The sequence below is a fragment of the Chiloscyllium plagiosum genome, unplaced genomic scaffold, assembly GCF_037043375.1.
Source record: "Chiloscyllium plagiosum isolate Xiang-an unplaced genomic scaffold, Cpla_swu_hap1 HiC_scaffold_2, whole genome shotgun sequence".
NCBI lineage: Eukaryota > Metazoa > Chordata > Chondrichthyes > Orectolobiformes > Hemiscylliidae > Chiloscyllium > Chiloscyllium plagiosum.
Genome location: NW_028270140.1, coordinates 52,142,615 through 52,157,773, shown reverse-complemented (window position 1 = coordinate 52,157,773; position 15,159 = coordinate 52,142,615). Strand labels below are relative to the sequence as shown.

The window sequence follows — 15,159 nt, the reverse complement described above, 5'->3', positions numbered from 1 at the left end:
ATGTGATATTGAAATTTCTGGTCAAGTTGTAAATGGAAAATGTAAAAAAGTGAATGAAGTAAGGTGTATCTAATGGAGAAAAGAGTCAACTTGGAAGTGGAATTAAAAGGAAGCTATATTCTGGACTGTTGTATAAAAGGTTTGGAGCTTGCTGTCTCAATCAACTAATCCCAGGAGTCTCCTCATTCCCTGTCAGGCCATAACTTCGTTAACCATGACAACAGTTTTAAATGCTGTTGAATTACCTTCTGGCTTCCACTGCAAACCATTGGTAAACTTAAGATTTTAATCATCAAAGTGCAGTAATTCATGGATGAGCTGGCTGGGAAGAAAGCAAAATATCTCCACAGAGGCCAGTATCCCATCACCAAGTCAGCCTTTATTTACACATAGAGAGTCCTTGATACTAATCAGCTTCCCCAGAGCCAGCTCTGAGTGAACAGAACCTCTGACACTCCTGTTTATATGTGTCAACCAGAGCTCCCTATTTGGATCAGATTAACAGCCCCAATCAAGGAACTCATATTCTATAAGGTTCACCTGGCTGACCTTGTTACAATCACGACAGGAAGTGGAGCTGGCTTTGGAGTAAAGCTAGTCCAGAACAAAAAGAGAAGGTGGCTGTGGGCCCTGGTACACCGACTGCCAAAACGGTAGATATTGAGTGTGGTAAAAGCTGCAGCCTGGATTGGAAATGAGTTGAGTTTGGCTCAGGAATGAGATGATAGTTGGGAATGAATGAAGAAGAATGGGTATTGGATGGTGAAGGAGAATTGGGTATATGAAGAGAAACTGGAGGTTGCGGTCGATAGCTAGCTGTTAATTGGATCTGAGAATAATTGAAGGGAGCACGGGGAGAAAAGACCCAAGTAATGCTCGAGAAAATCATTGTTAATTCTGGGAAGCACACTAGCATGGTTAGGAAACAATGGTAGAATAAACAAACTCCATGTCTAATTTCAGGCTTTATTGTTTGGCAGAGGTGGGCTGAAAGGGGTGATGGTTGTGACATCAGTGGGAGGATTGAATGTTCTTAACTGAAAGGAACATAAGAACTGGGACACACCTTTACCTTTGTTATTGTTACGCTATTCATTCACATGTCAGCAGACCTATTCCTAATTTTAAGAAGAGTTTGCAAAGAGTGATTTAGGGATCAAAATGCAGAAGTCACTGAAAGCAATTGCAAATCACCAAAATATTTTCAGGTAATGTAAGTATTATGAAAGATCCTGAACTCAATAGGATGGAGAGTATACATTTATTATGTAAAGCTCTGATTAGTTTGCATTCAGAACACCGGACACTGTATCTTAGGAAGGATTTTGAGTTTGTGCAGCGCACATCCACCAGAATTATATGATGATTAGAAGAGTTAAATCATGTGAACAGGTTGCATAGGTATGAGGCATGTGATCTTTTTCAAAGAGTGTTGAGGTGATCAAGTTGAGAATTTTGATGTTTAGAAGAGTTTACAGGTTGGGATAATTAATATTTTTCATGAAAGTGTCCAGAACACAGCTGGGAACTCAAAAATGTGATGTTGGGAAGTACGTTTTTATACTCAACAGTTGAAATCTGAAATTATCTGTTCTATCAAGCTGTTGATAAAAGGTCAACTAGAAATGCTGGCTGTGAGATTGCTAGATTTTTGTTAGACAAGGGTACTAAATGGCGAAGGAACCAACGTTCACATGCTACATTTCACTGATATACTGCTGACAATATCTAATGTGCATCAATGTTACAAATGTGTGACAATACAAGATAGGCAGACCAGATGAGAACAATAGATGCTTTAACCTGTTTCTAACCTTGCCTGAACTGGGAGTGATAGCCATTGATATTGAGTGCCAATGGTAGGAAGGTGCTATGTTTTCCAGAACATTCTTACTATTGATATAGATATTTCACAAGGGATCTTTGAAAAGTGAAACAGGGTGTAAGGGCCAAAGATACAGACCCTGAAAATATTCTGGCAACAGTTTTGAAAACTTATTCTCCTGAACTTGCTGTGACCCCAATCAACATGTTCCAGTACATCTACAACACTGTCAAAATTGTATGACACCAGGTTATAGATCAACAGGTTTATTTAAAATCACAAGCTTGCAGAGTGTCGCTCCTTCGTTAAAGTCTGTTGGACAATAATCTGGCATTGTGTGACATTTGACGTTATCCATCTCAGTTCAACACCAGCATCTCCACATCCTATCTACAATATTGAAAAGTACTCAGGTGAGTTCTATCAAAGAAAAGCAAAGGAAATGCAACCCAGCTAATTGCCATTCCAGCAGCAAAGTGATAGAAAAGGTTGTCGACAGTGCCATCATATGACATCTCCTAAGAAATAACCTACTCACTGACTCGATTTTTATGTTCTACCATAGCCACATAGCTCCTGATCTCAGAACAGTCTTCATCCAAATATGGATAAAAGAACTGAAATGGAGATGTTAGCTGAGATAGATTGGTCTTGATACCAAGGCAGCAGTTGATTGTGGTACCAAAGGGTCAAAATAAATTTTGTGTCAATGGGACTTCGTGGGAAATATCTCTCCTGGGTTGGAATCAAACCTGGCACAAAGAAAAATGGCTGTGATTGTTGGAGGTCATTCATCTCAACTCCAGGACATCTCTGCAGGAGTTCCTTACGGTAATGTTCTAAGCCCAACCATTATCAGCTCCTTTATCAATGACCAACTAATCAGTGCATTCCTCACTTTCTTTTAATTTAGGTTGATGCTTAATTTCTTCTTCACTAAACTCTCCTCATAATTCTAATTCTGCACAAATAATCCTACCTATTGTCCCCATTCTTTCATATACAAGTTCCTGTCTGACCTTGTCCCATTTTCCTGACTCTCTTTTGCTGCTATTAGCAACTTGAATATTTTTGCTACCACCTTGAATTCCCTTCATGGCTATTTGCAATTGGATTTCCTAAACAAAGCGAGTGTTATTTGCCTGTGTATGGACCACAACCCTCTAAAACTTTCTTGAGTTGTATACCTGTCCAAATATCTTTTAAATGTTGCAATTATACCTGCCTCTACCACTTTTGCTGGCAGCTCTTTCCATATAGGCATCACCTTCTGTGAAAATGTTGCCCCTCGGGTCCCTTATAAATCTTTCCCCTCTCAACTTAAACCTACACACGCTGTCTAGCTTTGGACTCACCTACTCTGGAAAAAGACCTTGGCTACTCACCATATCTAAGCCCGTTGTGATTTTATAAACCCATATAAGGTCTCCCCTCAGCCTCTTCTGGCGAAGTCTCATGAAGGAGCAATTTTCTGAAAGCTTGTGATTTCAAATAAACGTGTTGGACTATACTCTAGTGTCACGTGACATCTGACTTTGTCCACCACAGTTCAACACAGGCATCTCCACATCATTGTACAGTTGAAACGTGATGTCCAAACACATACTTAAAGCACTGACCAAAGAAGGCGGAAGTGCCAAATGCCACACTGCCCAGGGCTCAACCATTTATTGTGTAAGTCCTGCCCTGGTTTGTCTTATCAAAACGCAACACCTCATATTTAACTACATTAAGTGGCATGAACCTCCATCTCTGAGAGAAGAGAACAGAACAAGAATCATTTGGTTTTTTTGAGAAAAAAGGCTTTCTCTTTGTTTAAAAATCCTTTCTGAAGTAAGTGAACAAATACATGTAAATATATCTATTTTACACACACTTAGGGTTACAAAAATACACCGATATAAATCCATTAAGCATCAACAAACGTTGAAAAGCCTAGGCGTACTTCAGATCAATTTGGCCAGATTTGGAATGGAAGGAATGAACGTATTGCCCATGAGAACCTCGTTTATTGTAATAAAACTTGTCAGCTTTTAATGACCTCTGAGATGAACAGCAAATTTCCAAATTTTTGACATGGCTCTTTGTTTAAAATATCATCTGAGTATCAAAACTGCTGTCTTAAGGATTTACATCAGCAGTTGTTATCCAGAAAATCAGAAAATCTACTGGACTATACTGAAGTCTCATTGTGTGTGCTTTCAGTATGACAGTAAAGTTCTGTATTTAATCCAATATTGTAGATCTGGTGAATTATAAAAGGTCATGCAATAAAATGGAGGGTTGATTCAGTAAATCTGATAATCCTGGAATGTTGCAGTAAAGTAGAGGGCTCAGTTGACTAAACAGCATTTGCTGTTTTCAATAAGACATCTGGGCGGAATATTTATTGAAGTATTACTTGATTTGTCAACAAATTTTCCTATACCTACTTCTATCATTTGCCACTCTTTCAATTCACGTTCTGAAATATGAGCCTGTGTTAAAACTGATGCTGTGTTGTAAAGAAGAAGACAGTTAATTTTTTTTTTACGGACTTTGCAGTAAATCTGCAAATTGGATTTGAACCTGTAAAGACCAAATAAACATATCATTTTTTCTTGCTTTACAAATTTTGGCAAATAATTTACTTTCATGTAAATAATTGTGTAACTAATGCAGGTGATATATAAAGTACCTGCATTTCAGACTGCTTGTTAGAAAGAATAAAATTTTTGAATTGTCTCAATAATGATGACTTTGAATAGTATGAAGGATATTTTCCTGGAAATGGGCTGAAAATGTGTTGCTGGAGAAGCGCAGCAGGTCAGGCAGCATCCAGGGGCATTCCCTTCTTCAGGAATGCCCGAAACGTCGATTCTCCTGTTCCCTTGATGCTGCCTGACCTGCTGCGCTTCTCCAGGAACACATTTTCAGCTCTGATCTCCAGCATCTGCAGACCTCACTTTCTCCTCTATTTTCCTGGAAAGTAAAGGTACAGTGGACAGATACCATTCAATGCAGTTACACTGGAGAAGCATTAGTGTATAGCTTGGGAGTAGCACATTCATTTTCAGAATATAGTATAAAGGCATACCTACCAGCTTAGAATGATAGAGGGAAAATACACGATTAGGATGCTGACCTGTGACTAGCAGACCACCCTCAATGCACGACAGATACCAATGACAGTTCAAGTTGAATACTACTTGGTCCTTCCACTCCACAAATAATAACTACTTCTTTTTCTCCCCATGTTATTCTTATTGTTTTTTGCTTCATAAACCAAGAAGTAAAGTCTTGATTTGCCAAGCACCCAGCTGTGTGAACTTCAAATAGTGTTTGCCAAAAGCAGTCGAAGTTGTGTTTTGAGACTGCAGCCATCCTCCCAAGGTATAATGTTTTAATTGCCTATTTACATTTAATCATTTGTGAACCATTCCTGGAAATGAAGTGAGCATCTGTCTTTACTGAGAAGCTTGTTTTGACTTTGAGCTTGTCAAAACGCAATACAGTCTCTGAGGCAATCAAATGTGACAGTGCTTTTTTAAAAAAATCAAATAAAGGAAGGATAGAGGAATAGTATCTTTAGAATTTGGGTTATTGTGGCATAACTGTTAGTTAACCTGCATCAAAGTAATACAGCTGAATTTCCAGTAAACAAGTCCCATGAAATGTTTCATTCTGTTGTAGAGAACTTTTTGCTAGCTGTGCATTTGCTTTATTGGGTCTCCAGTTAATGGTGTTGGATAATTTCTGCTTTGAACTAAAAGGTAGTTACAGTTGGCCCTAAAGGACAATAGGGCTGCTCCCTGATTAGAGAGAGATGATTGGTAATGGTTTAACCTAAGGGTCACCATGCCTCAAGTGAGGGAGAGGTTGAGAAAAAGAATCCTTTATTGTGACCTCAGCCAGAAAAGGAATTGAACCCACCTCTTAACATTACTCTGTATAGCAAGCTAGCTGAATAGCTAACAGACCCCCTCAAACTAGAGTAGAAGACAAGTCAGTTATTTAACTGTATTGATTAACTCTATTTATCTATTTTATATAATGTTGCATGGTACTTAGAGCATATATGTCACCAACTCAGCCCAACTGGTTCTGGGGTCAATAGATGTGAAGCTGGAAAAGCACAGCAGATCAGATGGTATCCGAGGAGCAGGAAAGTCAATGTTTTCATCCAAAACAGTTCATCAGGCCTGGGGAGGGGGAGGAGAAGTGGAGCCCAGAAGTAATAGAGAGAGGTGAGATGGGGCTGGAGAGAGGTGGATGGGATGGTGATAGGTGGATGCAGATAGGGAGTAATTGTAATTGTCGAAGAGTGTGGTATGCTGGAAAAGCACAGCCAGCCAGACTGCATCCAAAGAGCAGGAGAGTCAATGTTTCGAGCATAAGCTCTTCATCAGGAATAAGGGGGTGGCCCAAGGGGGCTGAGAGAAAATGGGAGGGGGATGGAGCTGGGGGTAAGATAGCTGAGAATGCACTAGGAAGATGAATTTGAGGGTGAAGGTGAGAGGTCAGAGAGGAGGGTGGAGTTGATAGATGGGAAGGAAGATGGACAGGAAGGACAGGTCAAGATTGTGGTGCCGAGTTGGAAGGTTGGATTTGGGATAAGGTGGGACGAGGAGGGGGTGCGAATGAGTAAATGGGTGAAATCCACAATGATCCCCTGTGGTTGGAGTGTCTCAAGGCGAAAGATGAGGCATTCTTCCTCCAGGCATCGAATGGTAAAGGTTTAGCAGTGGAGAAAGTGGGAGTGGGGTGGGGGGGGGGTGCAGATAAAATGTTCGGCAACAGGGTGGTGGGGTTGTTTGATGCATGTGTCCCAGAGATGTTCTCTGAAGTGTCCCGCAAATAGGCATCCAATCTCCCTAAAGTAGAGGAAACCACATCGAGAGCAATGGATACAGTAGATGGCGTGTGTGGAAGTGCAGGTAAATCTCTGATAGATGTGGAAGGCTCATTTGGGGCCTTGGACGGAGGTAGGGGGGTGGTCCGGGCTCAGGGTTTGCAATTCTTGTTACAAGAGGAAGGCCTGGAAGGGGAGGGTGGGTTAGTGGGTGGGTGGGGGTGGGGGTGGGGGCGTGCACCTGACAAGGGAGTTGCTGAGGAAATGATCTTTGCAGAACAAAGATCTGGATGGGGAGGGAAATATATCCCTGGTGGTGGGGTCTATTTGTAGGTGGCAGAAATGGTGTGGATAATGCAATATATCCAGAGGTTAGTGGGGTGGAAGGTGAGGATCGGGGGGGGGGGTTCTGTCCTTGTTGCTGTTAGAGGGGGTAGGGTTCAAGGGCGGAGGTGTTCCTTGTTGCAATTGGAGGAGTGGGGTTTGAGGGGGAGGTGTTCCTTGTTGCGGTTGGAGGGCTGGGATTTGAATGCAGAGATCCTTGGGAAGGGTGGAATCGATAAGTGAGTGGGAATATGGACAGGTTAGATAAGGTTAGGTCAGGTCAGGTCAGGGAGGTGGGGGCTAGGCATGGGATAAGGCTGGGGATGGAAGGATTCTTAAACTGGTGGTGTCAATATTACAGTCTCCAACTGGTACAGGCATATGTTGCTCTTCCTCTCCAACCCATTTTTCAACTAACGCCAACAAGATATCCATCTATTGCTTTCTTCCTCACGTTCATCTAGCAAGGTGATGGTGGTATAGTGGTGAGCGTAGCTGCCTTCCAAGCAGTTGACCCGGGTTCAATTCCCGGCCATCGCAGTGTTGTGGTTTTTGAACTGACTTTTTGTGGGTGGCACAGTGGTTAGCACTGCTGCCTCACAGCGTCAGAGACCTGGGTTTAATTCCTGCCTCGGGCAACTGTCTGTGTGGAGTTTACACATCCTCCCTGTGTCTGCGTGGGTTTCCTCCGGTTTCTTCCCACAGTCCAAAAAAATGCGCAGATTAGGTGAATTGGCCATGTTAAATTACCCGTAGTGTTAGTTGAAGGGGTAAGTGTAGGGAAATGGGTCTGGATGGGTTGCTCTTTGGAGGGTCGGTGTGGATTTGTTGGGCCGAAGGGCATGTTTCCACACTGTAAGTAATCTAATTTATCTTAACTGCATCCATGCTGTTTGCCTCAGCTAGTTCTTTTATTCAAGCTCCACATTCTGACCATTCTCTCATTGTGGAGAGGCTTCTCCTAAAATGTCCATTGGATTTATTTGTAACTATCATATTTTTTGACTGCTAGTTCAGGTCTTTGCCACAAATTGGCATATCTTTTAAGTTAGTCTTATAAATCCCATTCCAAATCTTAAAGAACTTTGTCAGGTCACTCCTCAATGTTGCCTTTTCCAAAGAAAATAGTCACAACCTGTTTAATATTTCACAATAGGTACGATATATCAGACCTGGTACTCTTTCAGTAAAGCAACTCAGCAAGGTTCCTGTGACAGCACCTTCCAAACCCTTGACCTCTACCATCTAGAAGGACAAGAACAGGTACCTGAGAGGACCATCATCTGCACGATTCCCACCAAACCAGAAACCATTCTGATTGGGATGATAATCACCACTCTTTGACTCTCAAAGCTTTGGAGTTACCTTTTTAATACTGTTGTGGTTCGTTCGCTGAGCTGGGAATTTGTGTTGCAGACGTTTCATCCCCTGTCTAGGTGACATTCTCAGTGCTTGAGAGCCTCCTGTGAAGCGCTTCTGTGTTGTTTCCTCCCGCATTTATAATGGTTTGTCTCTGCCGCTTCCGGTTGTCCGTTCCAGCTGTCCACTGCAGTGGCCGATATATTGGGTCCAGGTCGATATGTTTGTTGATAGAATCTGTGGATGAGTGCCATGCCTCTAGGAATTCTCTGTTTGGCTTGTCCGATAATAGGAGAAAGTGAGGTCTGCAGATGCTGGAGATCAAAGTTGAAACTTTATTGCTGGAACAGCACAGCAGGTCAGGCAGCATCCAGGGAACAGGAGATTCGACGTTTCGGGCACAGGCCCTTCTTCAGGAATGAGCAGAGAGTGTTCAGCAGGAGAAGATAAAAGGTAGGGAGGAGGGACTTGGAGGAGGGGCGTTGGAAATGTGATAGGTGGAAAGAGGTCAAGGTGAGGGTGATAGGTCGGAGTAGGATGGAGGCGGAGAGGTCAAGAAGAAGACTGCAGGTCAGGAAGGCGGTGCCGGGCTGGAGGGATTCGGCTGAGACAAGGTGGGGGGAGGGGGGATGAAGAAACTGGTGAAGTCCAAGTTCATCCCCTGTGGTTGGAGGGTTCCCAGTCGGAAGATAAGACGCTCCTCCTCCGACCGTCGCGTTGTTGTGGTTTGGCGGTGGATGAGTCCAATGACCTGCATATCCTCGGTGGAGTGATTAGATTAGATTAGATTACATTACAGTGTGGAAACAGGCCCTTCGGCCCAACAAGTCCACACTGACCCGCCGAAGCGAAACCCACCCATACCCCTACATTTACCCCTTACCTAACACTACGGGCAATTTAGCATGGCCAATTCACCTGACCCTGCACATCTTTTGGACTGTGGGAGGAAACCGGAGCACCCGGAGGAAACCCACGCAGACACGGGGAGAACGTGCAAACTCCACACAGTCAGTCGCCTGAGGCGGGAATTGAACCCGGGTCTCAAGCGCTGTGAGGCAGCAGTGCTAACCACTGTGCCACCGTGCCACCCACGGTGGGAGGGGGAGTTGAAATGCTGTGCTACAGGGTGGTTGGGTTGGTTCGTCCGGGTGGCCCAGAGGTGCTCTCTGAATCGCTCCGCAAGTGGGCGGCCTATCTCCCCAATATAGAGGAGGCCACACCGGCTGCAGCGGATGCAGTAGATGATGTGGGTGGAGGTGCAGGTGAATCTGTGGCGGATATGGAAGTTTCCTTTGGGGCCTTGGAGAGAAGTGAGGGGGGAGGTGTGGGCGCAAGTGTTGCACCTCCTGCGGTTGCAAGGGAAGGTGCCGGGAGTGGAGGTTGGGTCGGTGGGGGGTGTGGATCTGACAAGGGAGTCGCGGAGGGAGTGGTCTCTACGGAAAGCTGATAGGGGAGGGGAGGGAAATATATCCTTGGTGCTGGGGTCTGTTTGGAGGTGGCAGAAGTGACAGCGGATGATGCGCTGTACATGGAGATTGGTGGGGTGGTAGGTGAGGACCAGTGGGGTTCTGTCCTGGTGGCGGTTGGAGGGGCGGGGCTCAAGGGCGGAGGAGCGGGAAGTGGAGGAGATGCGGTGGAGGGCACCGTCGACCACGTCGGGGGGGAAATTGCGGTCCTTGAAGAAGGAGGCCATCTGTGTTGTACGTATTTTGAACTGGTCCTCCTGGGAGCAGATGCGGCGGAGACAAAGGAATTGGGAGAATGGGATGGCGTTTTTACAGGGGGCAGGATGGGAAGAGGTGTAGTCCAGGTAGCTGTGGGAGTCGGTTGGTTTGTAGTAGATGTCGGTGTTGATTCGGTCGCCTGAGATAGAAACAGAAAGGTCTAGGAAGGGGAGGGAGGAGTCCGAGACTGTCCAGGTGAATTTGAGGTCGGGGTGGAAGGTGTTAGTGCAGTGGATGAACTGTTCAACCTCCTCGTGGGAGCACGAGGTAGCGCCGATACAGTCATCAATGTAGCGAAGGAAAAGATGGGGGGTGGGGCCAGTGTAGTTGTCCTATAATAGTAGTGTTGTCCCAGTCGAACTCATGTTGCTTGTCATCTGTGTGTATGGCTACTAAGGATAGCTGGTCGTGTTGTTTCGTGGCTAATTGGTGTTCATGGATACGGATTGTTAGCTGTCTTCCTGTTTGTCCTATGTAGTGTTTTGTGCAGTCCTTGCATGGGATGTTGTACACTACGTTGGTTTTGCTCATGCTGGGTATCGGGTCCTTTGTCCTGGTGAGTTGTTGTCTGAGGGTGGCTGTTGGTTTGTGAGCTGTTATGAGTCCTAGTGATCGTAGTCGTCTGGCTGTCAGTTCAGAAATGTTCTTGATGTATGGTAATGTGGCTAGTCCTTTGGGTTGTGGCATGTCCTCATTCCGTTGTCTTTCCCTTAGGCATCTGTTGATGAAATTGCGGGGGTATCCATTTTTGGCGAATACATTGTAGAGGTGTTCTTCTTCCTCTTTTTGCAGTTCAGGTGTGCTGCAGTTTGTTGTGGCCCTTTTGAACAGTGTCTTGATGCAACTTCTTTTTTGTGTGTTGGAGTTGTTGCTTTCGTAGTTCAGGACTTGGTCTGTGTGAGTGCCTTTCCTGTATACCTTTGTGGTGAATTCTCTGTTTGGTGTTCTCTGTACCATCACGTCTAGGAATGGGAGTTGGTTGTCCTTTTCTTCCTCTCTAGTGAATCGGATTCCTGTGAGTGTGGCGTTGATGATCCGGTGTGTGTTCTCTATTTCTGTGTTTTTAATGATTACAAAGGTGTCATCAACATATCTGACCCAGAGTTTGGGTTGAATTTGTGATAAGACTGTTTGTTCTAATCTTTACATTACAGCTTCTGCTATGAGTCCAGAGATGGGTGAGCCCATGGGTGTGCCGTTGATTTGTTCATATATTTGGTTGTTGAATGTGAAGTGTGTTGTGAGGCACAGGTCCAGTAGTTTGAGTATGCAGTCTTTGTTGATAGGTTCCCTGTCTTGTTGTCTGTTCTGTATGTCCAGCAGGTTGGCTATTGTTTCTCTGGCTAGGGTTTTGTCGAGAGAGGTGAACAGTGCTGTTATATTGAATAAGACCATGGTTTCTTCCTTGTCTATGTGTATATTTCTGATGATGTCCAAGAATTCCTGTGTTGACTGTATAGAGTGTCTGGATCCGCTGATCAGGTGTTTCAGTTTCTGTTGTAGTTCTTTAGCCAGTTTGTGTGATAGTGTCCATGGTAGCGATACGATGGGTCTGAGTGAGATGTTGACCACTGCAGCGGACAACTGGATCGGACAACCGGAAGCGGCAGAGACAAACCATGATAAATGCCGCAGGAAACAACACAGAAGCGCTTCACAGGAGGCTCCCAAGCACTGAGGATGTCACCTAGACAGGGGATGAAACGTCTGCAACACAAATTCCCAGCTTGGCAAACAGAACCACAATAACGAGCACCTGAGCTACAAATCTTCTCACAAACTTTTTAATACTATTGGTGTCCTTATGCTTCAACAACAGGCGTTCAAAAATCCTCTTGGTAAAACCTTCTTGATGGCATTTAGGATGGACAATAAGTGTTGGTCTGACAAGTGATGTCCACATCCCATGAACACATTAAAAATAATCATTTTTGTGTCTCCAGTGCTTCTGTATTTTTTTGTAGCATGGCAACCAGTGAGGATAAAGCAAGTTTTTTCAAAAGTAATACCAACTTCTGAATTCTGACTTTGAAAATTAACTCCAGTGTTTTGTTTGATTTTATGTGGCCTTGATGACAATGTTGCTGCTTAAATGAGTTTTTGTTTCCATTTATTATCATAATTTAATCGCTGAGAAGAAGATTTTCCTTCAAATAAATGGAACTATTCCTACTGGTTTGGATTAAGCTGGTAATGGTTTGAAATTGTGAATATCAGTTCGCTTGATTCATTGATCCAGACTTTGCTGGAGTAAGGCAGCTTTTGATATCCCATTAGGTAGATCTTGCCCTTGCTCTCAAGTATACATCTCTTCTTTCTGAAATTTGCTGAGATGATAACACCAAGACACCAAGACAAAGTTAAAGGGGTACTTGTGACCAACAATCTATCATGCTAACTAGCGAAACTAGGATTGAGAGAGAAACAGGATCAACAGGAGCAGGAAGATTAATGGAGTTGGATCAAAGAAATGGAAAGAAAGAAAGGTCAGATGGGAGGGGGGGAGAGAGAGAGTGCAAAGTGGCAACTAAGAAGAAAATAAACAAAATAAGATTAAAGGTCCACAAATCTGCAGTGCCAGTTTAATAACTTCAGGAATGAGGAGAATTTGCACTGCAGAAACCTAAATCTCCCCATAATAAAGGTTGATTTTCAGGCATACTGTTCAATGGTGAGTTTACATGATAAATAATGAACAAACACACAACTCCAGGAAACTTGGGAGATTTGGGGGTAAGCTGCCCTTTATGTGAAGCTAATGAGCAGAATAAATCGTTCAGAATCTTGTGGCAATTTGCAGTTTGTGGTGTTGCTCTCCCTCGCTACAAATAGCTGGGCAAGCAACAATAGTAATTGTTGTGGTTCTGTTCGCCAAGCTGGAAATTTTTGTTGCAAATGTTTCGTCCCCTGTCTAGGTGACATCCTCAGTGCTTGGGAGCCTCCTGTGAAGCGCTTCTGTGGTGTTTCCTCCGGCATTTATAATGGCCTGTCCCTGCCGCTTCCGGTTGTCAGTCTCAGCTGTCCGCTGTAGTGGCCGGTATATTGGGTCCAGGTCAATGTGTTTGTTGATGGAGTTTGTGGATGAGTGCCATGCTTCTAGGAATTACCTGGCTGTTCTTTGTTTGGCTTGCCCTATAATGGTAGTGTTGTCCCAGTCGAATTCATGTTGCTTGTCGTCGGTATGTGTGGCTACTAAGGATAGCTGGTCGTGGCGTTTCGTGGCTAGTTGATGTTCATGGATGCGGATCGTTAGCTGTCTTCCTGTTTGTCCTATATCGTGTTCTGCACAAAACACTATATAGGACAAACAGGAAGACAGCTAACGATCCGCATCCATGAACATCAACTAGCCACGAAACGCCCCGACCAGCTATCCTTAGTAGCCACACACACCGACGACAAGCAACATGAATTCGACTGGGACAACACAACCATTATAGGGCAAGCCAAACAAAGAACAGCCAGGGAATTCCTAGAAGCATGGCACTCATCCACAAACTCCATCAACAAACACATCGACCTGGACCCAATATTCCGGCCACTACAGCGGACAGCTGAAACTGACAACCGGAAGCGGCAGGGACAGGCCACTATAAATGCGGGAGGAAACACCACAGAAGCGCTTCACAGGAGGCTCCCAAGCACTGAGGATGTCATCTAGACAGGGGATGAAACGTTTGCAACAAAAATTTCCAGCTCGGCAAACAGAACCACAACAACGAGCACCCGAGCTACAAATCTTCACCCAAACTTTGAACAATAGTAATATTGAGCACCTTTTGAACTTGTCATTATTTTGGCAACAAATCTGGCCTATTTAACACACTCTCATGAGCTGACAGTTATCCCATGAAAATGCAGTACCACCTGCAGTGACGTGCATTGCCAGTGGGAACTGTTGGAGAAATGACATTGCTTTCACTATACAACTACATAATTGAGTTATTTACAGTGCAGCTGAATATCTTGACATCTTCTGTAATATTTCAGTGTTGTGTCCGAGGACACTTCATGATCAACTAACATATTTACATCAGACTTCAAATGAAGTTCGTATCCATCAAATGAGGATATTCTATTCCCAAGGTTACCTAACCTATACCATAACCATCTGTTCATTATATTCTCTCATTACAGTTTGCTGTTCACAGGTTCACAGTCCATTTTTTATCCTTGACTTTCTTGTCTTGCATATGTTTACAAATCTCTTGTGACTGTTGTCTCACAACACTTGATACACCAGTTTTATTTGAACATGATACAATTTATTAATACAAGACATAACATGGCACATGCTGTTTCTAGGTATACTGGTTATGAACACCAAAGATTCCACATTGTACTTTATTTGGAAAATGGTTACCAGAAACTGAAATCTCAAAAGAAAAGTCATTCTTGGCCCAGATTAATATCCAGTTTTGGATTGGTTAGATACATAGAAATTATGATCAACAAAAGACCATTCAGCCCTTGAAGCCTATTCTGCTATTCAGTAGGATCATAGCTTATCATCTAATTCAGTACCCTGTTCCCACTTTCTCCACATACCCTTCGATTCCTTTAGCACTAAAAATATATATTTAACTCTTTCTTGTAAAGACTCAATTTTTTTGCCTGGATTGCTCTCTATGGCAGAGTATTCCACAGGCTCACCAGTCTTTGGGTGAATAAATTTCTCCTCAACTTAGTTCTTCGTGGCCTATACATACCCTTAGATTGGGACCTTTGGTTTTAGATTCTCTGGAACCATCTATGTGAAATGTTAATCACAGAAGTTAGCTTTCCCCAAAGATTCCACATCACCAAACTAATATCCTTCCTCATTGTTGTGTTAATTTTCTTTTTAACGAGCTGTGGTTCCCCAGCTTCATTTCCTCTGTCTGTCCTTCCTAAAAACTGAATAATATTGGATATTCAGTTCCTATCTATGGTCACCCTGCAGCCAAATAATCACACTTGAATCATACTGCTTATATTTATTTGCATGACTAATTCATCCACTTTATTGTAAATGTTCTGCATATTAAGACACAAAGCCCCATGGCTTCTCTTTTTAACATGTTTAGACTTGTTCACATTATTTTGCATTGTGG

The 15,159-nt window shown here is 43.5% G+C and overlaps 1 protein-coding gene and 1 non-coding gene across 24 annotated transcripts in view; both read left to right on the top strand.

Moving 5' to 3' along the window:
* Positions 1-15,159, top strand: part of LOC122562121 (receptor-type tyrosine-protein phosphatase delta) — a 2,484,958-nt gene that overhangs the window by 230,306 nt on the left and 2,239,493 nt on the right. The gene's annotated exons all lie outside the window — the stretch shown is intronic.
* Positions 7,449-7,520, top strand: trnag-ucc (transfer RNA glycine (anticodon UCC)). Its single transcript has one exon. It is a non-coding gene; the product is annotated as a tRNA-Gly (tRNA).